The following is a 17,728-nucleotide window of genomic DNA, read 5'->3' on the forward strand; positions in this document are numbered from 1 at the left end:
AGCTAAATACGGTAGTCAAAACAGCCTGGTACTGGTACAACAACAGATACATTGATCAATGGAACAGAATTGAGAACCCAGATGTAAATCCACCTACCTACGGTCGCCTGATCTTCATCAAGGGCCCAAAGTCCATCAAATGGGGAAAAGACAGTCTTTTTAACAAATGGTGCTAGTAAAACTGATGTCCACCTGCAAAAAATGAAACAGGATCCATACCTCACACCATATACAAAAACTAATTCAAAATGGATCAAAGACCTAAATATAAAGCAAAAAAACTATGAAGTTCATAGAAGAAAAAATAGGATCAATGCTAGAGGCCCTACTACATGGCATTAACAGGATATAAACCACAACCAACAACATACAAGCTCCAGAGGATAAGCTAGATAACTGGTATCTTTTAAAAATTAAATAGTTATGCTCATCAAAAGACTTCACCAAAAGAGTAAAAAGAGAACCTACAGAACGGGAAAAAAATTTGGCTCTTACAAATCAGACAGAAGTCTAATCTCTAAAATATACAAGAAAATCCAACACCTCTACAACAAAAAGACAAATAATCCAATTAAAAAAATGGGCAAAGGAAATGAACAGACACTTCACTAAAGAAGGCATTCAAACGGCCAACAGACACATGAGGAAATGCTTGCGATCACTAGCCATTAGAGAAATGCATATCAAAACCACAATGAGATACCATCTCACCTAGTGTTACTGGCAGGAATAAAAAAAACAGGAACTAACAAATGTTGGAGAGGCTGCAGGGAGATTGGAACTCTTACGCACTGCTAGTGGGAACGCAAAATGATACAACCATTTCAGAAAACGACAGGGCGCTTCCTTAGAAAGCTAGAAATAGAAATACCATATGATCCAGCAGTCCCTCTCCTAGGAATATATCCTAGAGAAGTATGAGTCATAGTATGAATAGACGTATGCACACCCATGTTCATTGCAGCATTTTCTACAATAGCAAAAAGATGGAAACAACGTAGATTGCCATCAACAGATAAATGGATAAACAAACTGTGGTACATACATACAATGGAGTATTATGCAAAGAAAAAGAACAAAGGATGAATCTGTGAAGTATGTTATAATATGGACGAATCTGGAGGGCATTATGCTGAGTGAAATAAGTCAATTACAAAAGGACAAATATTGTATGAGACCACTACTGTAAAAACTCATGAAAAGGTTTACACACAAAAAGAAACTATCTTTGATGGTTATCAGAGAGGGCAGGGGTAGAGATGGAAAAACACTTAACAGACAATAGATAAGTAGTAACTCTGGTGAAGGGTAAGACAGTACACAATACTGGGGAAGCCAGCACAACCTGTGCAAGGCAAGGTCATGGCAGCTCCATAGACACACCCAAACTCCCTGAGGGACCGAATTGCTGGGCTGAGGGCTATGTGGACCATGGTCTTGGGGAACATCTAGCTCAACTGGCATAGCATAGTTTATAAAGAAAATGTTCTACATTTTACTTTGGTGAGTAGCGTCTGGGGTCTTAAGAGTCTGTGAGCAGCCATTTGGATACTCTACCTGTCTCACTCCTTCGGGACCAAGGAAGAATGAAGAAAACTAAAGATACAAAGGAAAGATTAGTCCAAAGGACTAATGAACCACATGTACCATGGCCTCCACCAGACTGAGTCCAGTACAATTAAATGGTGCCTGGCTACCACTACTGACCGCTCTGACAGGGATTACAACAGAGGGTCCCAGACAGAGCTGGAGGAAAACGTAGAACAAAATTCTAACTCAAAAAGAAAGACTAGACTTACTGGCCTGACAGAGACTGGAGAAACCCTTAGTGTATGGCCCCCGGACACCATTTCTACTCAGTAATGAAGCCACTCCCGAGGTTCATGCTTCAGCCAAAGACTGGACAGGCCTGTAAAACGAAACAAGACTAAAGGGGCACACCAGCCCTGGGGCAGGCACTGGAAGGCAGGAGGGGACAGGAAAGCTGATAATAGGGAACCCAAAGTTGAGAAGGGAGAATGTTGACATGTCATGGAGTTTTTAACCAATGCTATGGAGCAATGTGTGTGCTGATTAGTGAGAAACTAGTTTGTTCTGTAAACGTTCACCTAAAGTACAATAAATAAATAACATTAAGTGAAAAATTTAAGTCCAAGAAGTTGCGTGCAGCATTAAATCCTTTTTATAAAGTTAAAAACAATTAAAACTAAACAATATACTTTTCTAGAACCTGTGTATATGTGATTAACTTATGTAAAACACTCATAAATAGAAGGAAATGAATGATAATCTGATAACTCAGTATTCAGGATTGTTGCCTCAGGTGGGTAGACTTCAATTAGAGACCATTTAGGTGGTGGGTTCATGAATGTCCTGTATGTCGTTTTGCAAACATGGTGAAAGGGGTATGCACGGGGCAATGATGAGAGTGTGTCCTCAGCCAAGATTAGATTAATCAAATTCTGCACCTTTGGGGTGGGGAGTGAGGGTTGGTGGGAAGCTGTAGCAGATCTCATAGGAATCAGAGAGCCCCGATAGCCTTTAGGTAGAAACTGCACCATGTGAATAGACAGTGGGATGGGGCAGATATATTATTAGAGTTTATCATTGCATACCTGGCAGGCTAAATCAGAGCTATGAAAGAGAGCCCCCGCCCTGAGGAGCCTTCAGCCTGTACCAGTCACACACAATTACCACCAAGACTTCAAATATGCATCAAATATTACAGCTGTGTGTAGTCAAACAACTAGTCAATCTATTGCAAATATTTTTATTGCATTTTTCTGACTCTAAAGTTATTGTAAAAAAAAATCAGAATACAAAGAAGAAAAACAATATAGGTATTATTTCAAAACTCAGAGATCATCACAGCAAATACGTTGGTGCATTTGGTGCATTGGGCCTCACTTAGGTGAGAACCACCAACTGCCTTCCTGTTGTATATTTTCTGCCAAGGGTAGCATAGCAGAATGGTGAAGAGCAGGGGGGTTTTGGAGTGAGACAGAACTGAGTTTGAATCTCAGCTTTGGACTTAGCAACTGAAAGGCGGCCTTAGGAAGACCATAGGAATAACTGGGTTTGTTCTGAGGATTCACAGAGAGGAGATGTAGAGCAATTACAGTGTCTGACACACTGTAAACCCTCAGTGATAGTTGGAATTTATTATTAAAATGACGTGCCTGGTTAGGGGCAGTGATGTTCATTTAGTTAATAGGACGAGAGGTTGGAAAAGCATCTGAGAAACAGCAGCAGTGATTCAGATGTATGAAGGCAAGAAGGGCTAAGTTGTTTACAACATGAGGGTAACTTCAAATATGTGAAGACTGAAAGCTATCCCAGGGGCCTTCAGAACCCATAGAAAATAGTTTAACCCTGTCCTTTTAGCATGCTTTACCACCTGCCTGTCAGTTCCTCATACTGTGGTGGCTCGTGTGTTGCTGTGATGTTGGAAGCTATGCCATGGGTATTTCAAATACCAGCAGGGTCACCTATGGTGGACAGGTTTCAGTGAAGCTTCCAGACTAAGATGGATTAGGAAGAAAAGCCTGGTGATCTACATCCAAAAACTAGCCAATGAAAACCTTATGGATCACATACAATGTTGACAGATTTGGTTGATTTGGGGACACCAGCAGGGATCCATTGCTGGAGGAGGACACAGTATTTGGTGAAGTAGAGGGCCAGAGAGGGTGAGGGAGACTCTGGGTGAGACAAACTGGTACAATAGCCACAATGATAGACTCGAACACGCCAGCAAATGTGAGGAGGACAAAGGACAGGTCAATGTTTCGTTCTGTTGTGCATAAAGTCGTCATGAGTCGAAGTTGACTCAATGGCAGCTACCTATCTATCTTCAGCATAATAAGAGATTTGTTTATCTTCCATCAGTGAGAAGAAATACCTTTAACTTGAGGAAGACTGGAATAGTGGTGGAAGTGATGGTGGCTGGGCAACGTACTCTTTCAAGCCTTCATCCTGAGGACAACAATATGCTCTTTTTCTCTTGCTCTGGGGACTGAGCAAGGAAGACTTAGGTTAAACCTCAAAAATTTATGTCCTGACCCAAGAAGAAACTGAATACTAAGATGGACTTCTCAGAGAGATTGGTCCATTTTGTATCCTGGTCACATTTAAGAATTATCTCTCCATCAGGGGAAAAAAGTGCTTTAGAGAGAGAGATGGAACAGATCATCTTTAAGGTGTTTTCTAGTAGCTCTAATGATTCTCTGGCAGTTTCACTTAGAAAATTAGCATGACGAGAATTACCTTGCTTGCCTTTGCCCCTCCCCATTACTTACTTCTCTTCCAATGCAGCTAACATTTGGAACTGAAAGAACTGGGTAAGTACTTGTAGTCAGTGGCTGTCAAAGGGGACAGGACCACTTCCTACAGGGTATATTGAAAATTTCTCTGGGTATACTTTGGAAGTCACAATGACTGGGGAGGCACTGCTGGTATTTAGTTAGGGGACAGGGATGCTAGACATCCTACAATGATTTTCTAAAGTCCCATTGGACATTCATATAGAAGTAGGAGAAACACCTGTTTAATATTATCTGAGTCTAGAAACCAATTTTATTTTGCACATAAACAAAGTGTTTGTGTTTTTTTACTAATATACTAATAAACCAGTTGCCATCAAATGGTCTCTGACTCATGGTGACCCCATGTGTGTCAGAGCAAAACTGTGCTCCATAGGGTTTCCAGTGGCTGATTTTTGAAAGTAGATTCCTGGGCCTTTCTTCCTAGGCACCTCTGGGGGGACTCAAAGCCGCAAACTTTTGGCTAGCAGCTGAGCCTGTTAACCATCCGTACCACCCAGGGACTTAGGATTTTCTAGGAATGCAAGGCACTTATAAACAAGACTCAGCTCATCTGTAAGACTGACCACACTTCCTCATTTTCTTCACTTTGACCATCTGTAATTTGTCTTGGTCTGTTGTCTGCCCCTCATTTAATGCCATTTTTTTTCCTTCCTCTTACTATGCCTAAACACGTCTGTTAGTAAATATCTTTATACCAGTTTTTATTCTAACAAACACCCTTCCAAAAAAAAAAAAAGTTGCCATCGAGTCAATTCTGACTCATAGCGACCCTATAGGATAGAGCAGAACTGCCCCATAGGGTTTCCAAGGCTGAAATCTTTACAGAAGCAGACTGCCACATCTTTCTCCTGTGGAGCAGCTGATGGGTCTGAAAAACTGATCTTCCGGTTAGCAACCAAACTTAACCACAGCGCCACCAGGGCTCCTGCATACACCTTTAAACGTATGTCTTTTTATTTCTCTTACTTATAAAATGGCTTCTGTATATTAAATCCTGTAGAAAAAGAGATTCAGTAATTCCCTTTGTAAAATATCCTGTGGCTGACAACCTTCATGGTTAAAACGATTGTCCATTATATCTAAACATGTATCTAACACTGTTGTAGACAGTCATACGGCTACCACGCTAGGATGACCAGCATTTTATCCCAGGAGAATAGAAAAGAAGGGAGGGAAAGAGTAGGTAGGTGGACAACTTTTTTTTTTTTAATTGTTACAATTTAAAAACTCACTGGTATTTACTTACAAGGCTGTGTGATTTCATCTTTAGCCACGCTGGAGTCTTCTAGAACCTTGAAAACCTTCCAGTGATAGTTGGCCTTGTTAGACAGTTAGCCTAGGAAGTAGCAAGTTATTTCATCAGTTTATTTAACCAAAACTACTGAGAAGTAACAATGTGAAGAAGTAAAGAGGTCAAACGTAATTGGACAGCTTAGAAGGCTTAATTTATACATGGAAAGTTTAAATGGTCTCAAAGACCTTATTACTTAGATAAGCATACTGAGGAAAAATATCTTCTTGCTAACATACATAATTTACAAATCTCATCAAAAAGTTTTCATAAATATTAAATGAATATAAAACTAAATTTTTGTCATCAAACATTAATAATACTAAGAGAGAGATTGGCTTGTTTTATATTACTCTAATTTACTAGACCTAAATTTGCACTTTCTGCTGAGCATTAATAACAAATACACAAAGAATGACTAACTTAGTCATGAATATTACTTTCTTAGAAAAAAACATGAAAAAAGAAATGCTCATACTTTGCTTTTTTTCCCACTCCTTTTGGAATTGTAATTGCCATTGAATTTGGCAGACAAACAATTTGTTTATTCTTTCTTGTATAAGAGAATGTCATACTTTTTTCCAACTTGATTATTTGTTTCAGTGGATAAAACACTAAATCCAAAAAGGCTTGGATTTGGTTGGGGCGCTGATAATTATGTACTGGGTAGACTTTTACAAATCATTTCAGCATTTTGCAGTTTAATTTATATGCAATGGGGTTGCGAATATTTGTTAATTTTATACACACATATTTACCTTCTTAAAACTGCCCTAAAATGATAGTACAGGAATTTTTAGGAATGCATAAAGCCACTAGAAAGATAATGAAACAAGAGACAGAAGCGAAAACATTGTACTACATAAAAAACAGATGAATGAATGGTAACAAATGCAGCAGACCTCACAGGGAAAGCTATAAGCAACCAGATTCACACTATAAACCCCTCAAACATTCAGTAATTGGTGGCATCAGGCATCTCTAGAAGTGGGGATAAAAGTCAGGTTAAAAAAAAAAAGACTACATTCTTTGGCAAACTGCCTCTCCCTTGCTTTGGTAGAAGTCTGGAGGTTTATTCTGTATCAAGAAAGTAAGAGAGGGTTTTTGAACTGACACAGTTGCTGGTTGTTGTGTGCTGTCAAGTTGATTCTGACTGATAGTAGAACTGTCCCATAGAGTTTCCTAGGTTGTAAATCTTTACAGGAGCAGATCACCAGGTCTTTTCTCCCACAAAGATGCTGGGTAGGTTAGAACCACTAAGCTTTTGGTTAGCTGGCAAGTGCTTAACCATTGAGCTACCAAGGCTTCTTAATTGTGGGTAGAGGTACCAAATTGAAAACTGGGGATTTAATGAGAAGTTATATTCTGAATATTGAGACTCCCTGGGGCTTCCCTACTTGGCTCATAACACACTGGCAGTTACACGTCCACTCTTCTAGCAGTATATTAGAAGAATCTTCTCTGGGGAAATAGATAAATCTAAGAAAGGACCTACAGACACAGACATATGGGGGCTCCCAGCCTAGACCACTATCTAGACATCACACCTAGATATGTCCACAGTTTACAAGCCTATTCACAGGCACAAAGCTTTCAACAAGCTTTTTAGTACCCCATATTTACGTATGAGTAGACAACCAAAGATCACCAGAAATTTGAAGAGTCTTAAATTAAAGACATAGACTGAACAGAGGAAGAAAATAAAGTTGGAAGAAATAAAGACTATATAAGAGTAGAAAAATTTAAAAACACTATAAACCCAGCCAAACATAAATGAAGCTATTGCATCTATGAAACAAGAACAGGATACTATAAAAAAAGAGAAATATCATAAAGGAGAAAACAAAGGCTCTTAGAAATTAAAAGAATGAATGCAGATATGAAAAATTCAACAGAAAGCTTAGAAGATAGTATTTAAGAGATCTCTAATACAGTAGAGCAAAATGACAAAAACATGGAATTCTAATATATGCATAATAGAACTTTCAAGAAAAGTAAACAGAAGTGCTGCTGTTGTTGTTAGGTGCTGTTGAGTCGGTTCTGATTCATAGCAAAACTATGTACAACAGAATGAAACGCTGCCATCCTCACAATCGTTGCTATGTTTGAGCCCATTGTTGCAGCCACTGTATCAATCCATCTTGCTGAGGGTCTTCCTCTTTTTCACTGACACTCATTTTACCAAGCATGATGTCCTTGTCCAGGGACTGGTCCCTCCTGATAACATGTACAAAGTACATCATCATCCTGGCTTTCAAGGAGCACTCTGGTTGTACTTCTTCCAAGACACACTTGTTCCTTCTTCTGCAGTCCCTGATAAATTCAATATTCTTTATCAACACCATAATTCAAAGGCATCGATTTTGCTTCCATCTTGCTTATTCATTGCCCAGCTCTTGCATGTATATGAGGTGACTGAAAAGACCATGGCTTGAGTCAGGTTTTCTTTGCTCTTTAACACTTTAAAGAGGTCTTTTGCAGCAGATTTGTCCAATGCAATATGTCCTTTGATTTCTTGACTGATGCTTCCATGGGTTTTGACTGTGGATCCAAGTAAAATGAAATTCTTGACAACTTCAATATTTTCTCTGTAACGATGTCGCTTATTGGTCCTGTTGTGAGGACTTTTGTTTTCTTTATGTTGAGGTGTAATCCATACTGAAGGTTGATTTGATTTTCATCAGTAAGTGCTTCAAGTCCTCTTCACTTTCAGCAAGCAAGGTTGTGTCATCTGCATAATGCAGGTTGTCAATGAGTCTTCCTCCAATCCTGATGCCGCGTTCTTCTTAATATAATCCAGTTTCTCAGATTATTTCCTCAGCATACAGATTGAATAAGTATAGTGAAATGATATAACCCTGATGCATACCTTTCCTGATTTTAAACCACACAGTATATATTCTTGTTCTGCTCAAATAACTGTTTCTTGGTCTATGTAGATGTTCTACACGAGCTGAATTAACTGTTCTGGGATTCCCATTATTTGCAATGTTATCCATAATTTGTTATGACCCACACAGTCGAATGCCTTTGCATAGCCAATAAAACACAGGTAAACATCTTTGTGGTATTCTCTGCTTTTGGCCAAGATCCATTTGACATCAGCAATAATATCCCTTGTTCCACATCCTCTTCTAAATCTGATTGAATTTCTGGCAGTTCCCTGTTGATGTACTCTTGCAACCACTTTTGAATTATCTTCAGCAAAATTTTACTGTGATATTAATGATATTGTTCAGTAGTTTCTGCATTCTGTTGGATCACCTTTCTTTGGAATAGCTACAGATATGGATCCCTTCCTGTTGGCTGGCCAGGTGGCTGTCTTCCAAATTACTTGTCAAAGATGAGTGAGAGCTTCCAGTGTTGCATCAGTTCCTAAGCCTTGTTTTTCACAATGCCTTCAGCGCAGCTTGGGTTTACTTCAATACCACTGGTTCTTGGTCGTATGCTACCTCCTGAAATGGCTGAACATCAACCATTCTTTTTGGTACAGTAACTCTGTGTATTTCTTCCATCATCTTTTGATGCTTCCTGGGTCGTTCAATATTTTGCCCAGAGAACACTTCACTATTCCAACTCGAGTCTTGAATTTTTTTCTTTAGTTCTTTCAGCTTGAGAAATGCCCAGCTTGGTCCTCTCTTTTGTTTTTCTGACTCTAGGTCTTTGCACATTTCATTATAATACTTTACTTTGTCTTCTCAAGCTGCCCTTTGAAATCTTCTGTTCAGCTCTTTTACGTCATCATTTTTTCCATTCACTTTAGCTACTCTGTGTTTAAGGGCAAGTTGCAGAGTCTCTTCTGACATCCATTTTGGTCTTTTCATTCTTTTTAATGACTTTTTTGCTTTTTTCACATATGATGTCTTTGATGTCATATCACAACTTGTCTGGTGTTCGGTCATTAGTGTTCAATGTGTCAAATCTATTCTAGAGATGGTCTCTAAATTCAGGCGGGATATACTCAAGGTTGTATTTTGGCTCTCGTGGACTTGTTTTAATTTCCTTCAGCTTCAACTTGAACTTGCATATGTGCAATTAATGGTTTGTTCTGCAGTCAGCCCTTGGCCTTGTTCATTGTCTCTTTCCACAGGTGTAGTCGATTTGATTCCTGTGTATTCATCTGGCTAGGTTCACATGTATAGTCGCCATTTATGTTGTTGAAAAAATGTATTTGCATTGAGTAAGCTGTTGGTCTTGCAAAATTCTATCATGTATTCTGTCACAAAGGCCATGTTTTCCAACTGCTGATTCTTCTTTGTTTCTAACTCTCTCATTCCAATTTCCAGTAATTATCAATGCATCTTGATTGCATGTTTGATCAGTCTCAGACTGCAGAATTTGGTAAAAATCTTCAGTTTCTTCATCTTTAGAATTCGTGATTGGTGCATAAATTTGAATAACAGTTATATTAATTGGTCTTCCTTGTAGGTATGTGGATATTATGCTATCACTGACAGTGTTGTACTTCAGGATAGATCTTGAAATGTTCTTTTTGAGGATGAATTCGACGCCATTACTCTTCAGTCATTCCCAACATAGTAGACCAGATGATTGTCTGATTCAAAATGACCAATATCAGTCCAGTTCAGCTCACTAATGCCTAAGACACAATCCTTACGTGTTCCATTTCATTTTTTACTTCCAGTTTTCCTAGATTCACATTTCATACATTACCCGTTTCAATTATTAATGGATGTTTGCAGCTTTTTCTTTTTGAGTCATGCCACATCAGCAAAAGAAGGTCCCAAAAGTTTGAAGCCATCTACATCATTAAGGTTGACTGTACTTTGAGGAGACAGCTCTTCCCCAGTCATACTTTGAGTGCCTTCCAACCTGAGGGGCTCATCTTCCATCACTATACCAATTTTCCGCTGCTATTCATAAAAGTTTTCACTGCCACTGTTTTCAGAAGCAGATCTCCAGGTCCTTCTTCTAGTCTACGCCTGGAAGCTCCATTAAAACCTGTCCTCCATGAGTAACACTGCTGGTATTTGAAATACCAGTGGCATGGCTTCCAGCATCACAGCAACACACAAACCACCATAGTATGACAAATTGACAGACAAGTGTAGGGTAGAATAGCATCAAAACAATTTAAGAAACATTTTCAGAGTTGAAATACATGAGGTTCCAATTGTAACAGGTGATCAAATATCAGATAGAATGGATGAAAACAGATCCACAGCAGAGCCCATCATCATGAAATATCAGAATAGTAGGGTGAAAGAGAAGATCCTAACATATCCAAAGAGAAAAACAGCTCTGATAAAATATGTGAAGAACCAGAGCGGCTTTTGTCTTCTCAACAGCAAATCTGCAAACAGAAGACGATGAAGCAATGCTCCCAAAATTTTGAGGGAAAATTATTTCCAATCTAGAGTTCTATATCTAGCCAAATTAATAATGAAATATGTTGGCAGAATAAAGACATTTTTAGACATGCACATTCTCAAACAATTTGCTTTCCATGCACGCTCTATCAATAAAGTTGCTGGAAGATGAGTGTAAACCAAGAAAGTGGAAGGCATGGGATCCAGAAAACAGAGGATCCGACAGAAGACACGTAAAGGGAATCCTCAGGGTGAAACCCAGTGTCAACAGCCAAGAAGCAGGTCTTAGAGAGCAAGTCTTCAGATTGGAGCAAGTCAGGGACAGGTTCTGGGAAAGATTTCTTCCAGCAGACGAAATTCATAGGATGAATACCTGATGTGAGTGTTTGTACTGAGAAGAGGTTTACACAACTAAGGGAGAGCTCGGGGATGAATTAGTGATAAGAACTGACAACTAAGCCAAAGATAAAAAATACTGCTCTTAACTCTGTAAATGAAAAGTTTACAATAATTTTAGTATTTTAAAATTACTTAATTTTAAATTTAAAAAAGACTAATAAGAGTCTGTAAAAATGAATGGAATTATAACGTTCTTTATCATCCTGATAAATATTTTTTTTATCATCCTGATAAATACTAGATTTTTATGGCTTAGGTATTAGGATCCTCACTTCTATTTTCAAAACCAGGTAGGAAAGCTACTTTTTTTTTTTTTTAATATAAAAAGTACATACCTGTACTTTGAAAATCTCTTATTATAGAAATATATAATCTAGCCAATAAGTCTCCTGTGTTCCCATCGCCCAGTGATAACCTCTGTCTTAATAGCACTTAAAACGTTGTTTCTGACATGTAATTTTTTATGCAAAATCTGGCTATACTATACATAAGACTGAAGAATTGTTTTTTCTTTTTTACTTTACATTTTTGCCATCTTTCCACATCCTTGTCTATATAAACACACCGATTTTCTTAACATTTATTTATAGTTTTAACTCTGGCATCAGTTCTTCTGCAATCTAACCACAGATTTTAAAAAAGTCTCCTTTTGTATATTACATACTTTCTCAGGGATTCATTAAATAGGAATATCTATTTTTGTTTTAGGAACGGTAATTGTAATTTGAAGTCATTGGATTATTTTTCTCTTATTCAGTAAAGCAAAATGAAAGGTTGTTTAGAGATGACAGATGACCAGATGACGTTTCTTCTGAGTACCGTGGTGGGAAAGGACTCGAGATGCTTCATTTGACTCCACCCAGGGCCAAACTGCTAAGCAGTGAAAACTCCAGGGAGCCGCCAGGCAGGTTTGACCAGAACGGTGCGCCGCCTCCCACACCCTCTTTGCAAGACTGAACTGCTTCCCAGGTTTGTTGAAACTGCTGCGGAACTATGCTATAACTTTTTCCTAATTTGAAAAGTTTCTGTCTTGTGTCAGTGTGTTTTAATTTTTTCAGGTTAAAATGCTGCAAATTAGTGGAACAAAAAAACAAAGGCACACGGGGAATCAAGTTAGAGTTGCTGGCATGAGCACTGATTTATGGCAGAAGAAACAGTCCCTTAGGCTCTCTTCTGATTTGCACAACTTTGCCTCGAATTCAGCCCTTGCTAAATGAAAGTTTTTTCATGTCGAATGCGAATGGCCCACGGATTCCTGAAGGTTGAGAAATTCTCCCCGTTTTGCAACCAGTGCTGAGGGCTACAGAAGCCCTGCTGGGAAGCCCTGCATGGAACTGCCTCCATTCCCCACGACTCAGCTTGGTGATGGTTGCAAAGAACTTAAACGAAGCCGTTGCTCACTGCTTCAGCACTAAAGAACTTAAACGAAGCCGTTGCTCACTGCTTCAGCACTGCCGCGCCCGCTCCTGTTGTCTCTCTCGCCAGTGAATGCTATTTGCCGTCGACGTGAAAAGTTCTAGAACAGAAGGGGATCATTCTCCTGGAAGTCTTCAGGATCTGCACTTTGACGCTTTCAAAGACCCCTTTTAAAATCAGGTGCCACGGAAAACTCTTGTGCACCTTTAAAAATGTTCTAACAAGAAGTTTTTAATGACGCTGGAAAATGTTTATGATATAATGCTCTTAAGAAGCTGGATTCAAACTTGTCTATACAATCGGACATTAGTTAGGGGAAAAATGAATTTAAAAAACTGGAAGGAAATCTACCAAAATGCTTAGTGCCTTGTATGGTTGGTGAAATTTTCTTAGGTTCTCTGCATTTCCTTCTGCCTTTTCTGAGTATTTAACAATAAGCACATACATGTATGTATTTTTTTCTCTCTGTTTCTGGAGCCCTGGTGGCACAGTGGTTAACAGCTTCGGGTGCTAACCAAAAGGTGGGTGCTTCAAATTCACCAGCAGCTCCTTGTAAACCCTATAGGGCAGTTCTGCTCTGTCCTGTAGGGTCACTATGAATTGGAATCAACTCCACCGCAAAGGATTTTTTGTTTGGTTATATATGTTTTTATAATCCGGAGAGAAAAAAAAAAATTCCCAACTTTGTGTTTATCCTTCTAAGCAAGCCTCTCACTTGATTTGCCAAGTAAACTCTAAGCTCTGATTCGGGGCTTGCTTCTCACCCACTGGCGCCTTAGCAAGTCAGTCATGCAGGTTCTCAGGGCCTCCGTGGGCTCTGTACACAACAAGACACCTGAATCGGTTTCCTCTGTGTGATGTCTGATTTTACCAAGTCTCTGACAAAATGCAGCCCTAGATTAGGAGAGCCAGTTGAAGCCAAAGATGGTTTTTTCACCCAGCTTGGGTTCTATTTAGTTTTATATTTCATGTTTTGTCTCCTGCTTTTGGTGTTAAGATAACTGAAGACGGGAACTTGGACATTTTCCTTATGCTTTAATCTCTCTTTACCCGACACTCTCCTTTCTGCAGCAGGGAACAACGTCCTGTTCCCGGGCAATAAATCCTTTATGAAGATAAGGCGATCAGGTGTGGGGTCTTGTCATTGCCTAAGAATGTCTACAATCTTGAAAGAGGTCACGTCAGACACTGGGCTACAGTTTGTTTGCGTTACACTCACCTAAATAAGTTAGGCTGTCTGATCATTTATAACTTAGCTTCTATTCTGGTTTTATGTTGTTTAGTAGGCGACTCCCTAATTTCATTTTTTCTAAATGATGGAAGCTATATTAAAAAAAAATAATAATACATGCACTACGATTTGAGGGCACCAAGAAAAACAGTTATTTGATGACCCACAGGAATAAGGCTAAAAAATATTAAGAGTAACTTTTTGGTGTGACTTCTACAAATCAAGCTTGTTACTTATTTTTTCCAGTTTCTGTGGTCTTGACTGTGACTCACAGCAACGCCATGTGTGTCAGAGTAGAACTGTGCTCCATACAGTTTTCACTGGCTGATTTTTCAGACATGGATCACAAGGCCTTTCTTCTGAGGCACCTCGGGATTGACTTGAACCTCCTTTCCATTAGCAGCTGAGTGCATTAATGGTTTGGACCACCCAGGGACTCTTGGTACTTATAGTTACCATATATCCAGTCATCTTATATGTCTAATGTAGGAAAATAACTACTGAGAGAAGAGTTTCTTGCTTTCAGATTGGTACCAAATTGACATTTCATCATTGCCCACAAATGTGTTCTTCTGTACCCAACTGGACAGGAATTATGACAGGGTGGAAAACGCATTAGACTAGAAACTTTTCTTTGTTATTAAGCCACTCAGGCCAGTTCCTTAACCTCTCACTTTCTTCTCTTAGTAAAACGTGGGTTTGAATAACTTACAGGTAGACACATATGCAAATATGTATGGTCAATAGGGGAAGGAGGGCATATAGGAGTATGCCCCACGTACATACGTAGCTTAGGCTGTGGATATTTTTACATACATATTTGTACGTACGGCAAGCATATTCATATATAGAACAGACCACAAAGGGGACACAGTCATAGCTGCTTCCTAGACACATCCGAACATCTTCAAGGACTGAGTTACTGGGGCTGACGGCTGGTGACCATGGTCTCTGGGGACATCTAGGTCAATTGGTGTAACATAGTTCATAAGGAAAATGTTCTGCATCCTTCTTTGGTGAGTAGTGCCTTAGGTCTTAAAAGCTTGTGAAAGGCCATCCAGAGCAAAGGAGAATGAAGAAAACCAAAGACACAAGGAAAATATCAGCCCAAAGGACTAATGGACCACATGAACCACAGCCTCCACCAGCCTAAGCCCAGAACTAAATGGTGCCTGGCTACTACCACCGACTGCTCTGACTGGGATCACAGTAGAGGGTTCCGGACAGAGTGGGAGAAAACGTAGAACAAATTTAAAAGTCACGAAAAAAGACCAGACTTACTGGTCTGTCCGAGACTGGAGGAACCACTGAGACTACGGCCCTTGGACACCCTGCTAATTCAGAGCTGAAGCTGCTCCCGGAATCCACTTTTCAGCCAAAGATTAGACAGCCCCCAAAACAAAAAATTACACACGTGAGGAAGGCGCTCCTTAGATCAATCAGGTATACAAGACCAAATGGGCAGCACCCGCCCAAAAGCAAAGATGAAATGGCAGGAAGGGACAGGAAAACTGGACGAATGAAAACGGGGAGTCCGGGATGGAGAAGGGAAGAGTGCTGACACACTGTGGGAGCTGCAACCCATCACTCATGCTGTTAATTAAAGGCGGTCCAAAAAATTACTCTTAAAACATGAAGGATAGCACAATTTATCCGTGACTACTTGTATAAAAAACAAACCAAACATCTCATCACCACCAAACCGAAACCAAACGAACCCATTACTGTCAGGTGATTTTGACTCATAAAAAAAAAAAGTGACCCTATAAGACAGTAGAACTGCCCCACAGGGTTTCCAAGGCTGTAGATCTTTATGCAAAGAGACTGCCACATCTTTCTCCCAAGGAGCAGCTGGTGGGTTCAAAGGGCCGATCTTTTGGTTAGCAGTTGAGCGATTAACCACTGCGCCACCAGGGCTCTCTATCTCTGATCACCACAGTGACAGAAAATGTATTTGAGACGTTCGTCTCAGCTATGTAATTTCTAAAAGATGAACCACCTACTCCTGGCAAAAAAAAAAAAGCCACAAAATAAACGAACAGAAAAATTCTCCTGTTCCTGAAGTACACTTAAACCAAAGAAAATAAAGATAGCTCTGGGTTAAGGTATATATTTTACAAATGTTTTTCCTATTTCTGAAATGGACTTTACATCACTTATCAAACTGTTTTCGACAATGAAATCTTTTGATAGTTCCAACAACTCTACCTACCCATGGCTGGCAAGGCTATAAATCTCTACGGAAGCAGAGTGCCACATCTTTAACTCTAAAAAAAAAAAAAACCCTTTGCCGTCAAATTGATTCAGACTCATAACTCTAACTGTTGTTGTTAGGTGCCATCCAGTTGGTTCTGACCCATAGCAATCCTATGTACAACAGAACGAAACACTGCCTGGTCCTGCTCCATCCTCACAATCATTGTTATGTTTGAGCCTATTGTTGCCGCCACTGTGTCAATCCATCTCATTGAGGGTCTTCCTCTTTTTTTGCTGACTGTGTACTTTAACAAGCATGATATTCTTCTCCAGGGACTGATTTCTCCTGACAATGTGTCCGAAGTATGTGAGACGTAGTCCCACCATCCTTGATTCTAAGGAGTATTCTTGTACCTCTTCCAAGACAGATTTGTTCGTTCTTTTGGCAGTCCATGGTATATTCAATATTCTTCACCAACACCACAATTCAAAGGTGTCAATTCTTCTTTGGTCTTCCTTATTCGTCATCTAGCTTTCACATACATAGGAGGTGATTGAAAACACCTCGGCTTGGGTGAGGCACACCTTAGTCTTCAAGGTGACATCTTTGCTTTCAACACTTTTAAAGAGGCCTTTTGCAGCAGATTTGCCCAATGCAATGCATCTTTTGATTCCTTAACTGCATTGCCATGGGTGTTGATTGTGGATCCAAGTAAAATGAAATCCTCATCAACTTCAATATTTTCCCATTTATCATGGTGTTGCTTATTGGTCTAGCTGTGAGGATTTTTGTTTTGTTTATGTTTTTTATGTTGAGGTAGAATCCATACTGAATGCTGTGGTTTTTGATCTTCATCAGTAAGTGCTTCAATTCCTCTTCACTTTCAGCAAGCATGGTTGTGTTGTGTCATTTGCATGACGCAGGTTGCTAATGAGTCTTCCTCCCATCCTGATGCCATGTTCTTCTTGATATAGTCCAGCTTCTTGATTATTTGCTCAGCATACAGATTGAATAGGTATGGTCAAAGGATACAACCCTGACACAAACCTTTCCTGACTTTAAACCACACAGTATCCCCTTGTTCTGTTCAAATGACTGCCTCTTGATCTACGTATAGGTTTCTCACGAGCACAAGTAAGTGTTCTAGAATTCCCATTCTTAGCTCTTACTAGGAGGGAGTAATTTTATTTTTGTGATACTGAGAACCCAGATTTCATTACTTCTGGAGGACTCTAATTTATTCAGAGCTCTGGTGGTGCAGTGGCTAGGAACTTGGCTGCTAACCAAGAAGTTGGCAATCTGAATCTACTAATTGCTCCTTGGAAACCCTATGGTCAGTTCTACTCTGTCCAATAGGGTCACTACGAGTCCGAATTGACTCGAGGGAAACGGGTTTGGTTTTTTTTGGGTTTTATAATTTACTCATACAAGTGGAAGAATAAAAGAGAAAGACTATATATATATGCATACACACATATATATATACATCCATTACTAAAATTAAATTGTCTGTCATTTTAATAGGCATATTCTTTACCT

Source organism: Elephas maximus, chromosome 1 (genome assembly GCF_024166365.1).
Source record: "Elephas maximus indicus isolate mEleMax1 chromosome 1, mEleMax1 primary haplotype, whole genome shotgun sequence".
NCBI classification, from domain to species: Eukaryota; Metazoa; Chordata; class Mammalia; order Proboscidea; family Elephantidae; genus Elephas; species Elephas maximus.